This window comes from Acyrthosiphon pisum, chromosome A2 (genome assembly GCF_005508785.2).
Source record: "Acyrthosiphon pisum isolate AL4f chromosome A2, pea_aphid_22Mar2018_4r6ur, whole genome shotgun sequence".
Lineage (NCBI taxonomy): Eukaryota > Metazoa > Arthropoda > Insecta > Hemiptera > Aphididae > Acyrthosiphon > Acyrthosiphon pisum.
The window spans coordinates 85,244,678-85,245,708 of NC_042495.1; positions in this window are offsets into that span (position 1 = coordinate 85,244,678).

The following is a 1,031-nucleotide window of genomic DNA, read 5'->3' on the forward strand; positions in this document are numbered from 1 at the left end:
GGAGTGTAGTACGCCGGGTCGTACGCTATCTCCTCAAGCCCCTCGAACGCCGCATACCAATCGTCCTCGGTTATTCCGTCCGAGGTCGGTGATTGGTGTGGCGGTGTATGGCTGGTAGACTTTTCCGGCTCCTCGGAGTTTTTGTCCTTGGGCGCCGGTTTGTCTACCTCCATCGGTTCCGGCGGTGTTGAGCCGGTAGGAGGTGCGCTGGTTGCTTCTGGGTCGGAGGTTAGCGTAGGTCGCTTGGCAAGCCGATGTTGTTGGCTTGCCTCGGTTTCCCTTGCTTTCCTCTTCTCCTTTAGCTGCTGGAACTTCCGGCGGTTCCGCGCCAGCTGTGCCTCCGTCCTCACCCTTACCGCCGGGCCTGGGGGTACCCCCGTTGTCCTGGGTACCGGTTTCGGCTCCGCAGGCTTCACGGGAGCAGGTGTTACGGGGGCAGGTGTTGCTGTGGCTGTTGTTGTGGAGACAGGTGTCGTGGTGGCCGGTGTTGTGGGGGTGGTTGTCCGTGTCGGAGCTAGTGGCCTTGTTAGCGACGGGGTGCGGCTGCTGGGTGTCGATGTTGATTGTGGTCGTTGCGGCCGCAACCTCCGCTGGATGTCCGCTGTACGGTCCGCCCAGCCCCGGTTGTAGATGGCCGCCCGCACTGGGTCCTGCAGGAGCTGGTGGGTAGTCATCCTCGCTACCTGGGCGGCTGTTCGACAAATTCCGTTAACGACTGTTTTGGCGTTTGTCGTGTTGACACGATGTCGGCGCGCAATCGAGACTGAATTTCGGCGTTATTGAAATTTTCATAAAATTCCTCCCTAAATTCTGTCCAGGATAGGTCGAGTGCCCTGATAGAATTATACCATGTACTCGCCGTTCCTTTTAATTGCGGTTCGACCGCCCTGCACCAACCTGATGGATGTATACGAGCTTGCACCAAAATTGACTCGGTATTGTCTATAAACCGTACGGGGTCCTTGGCCCTAGTTCCTGTGAACTCGGGTAATGAGGCTCTTGCTGTACGCAAGTCCTCGTACGGTATTAGT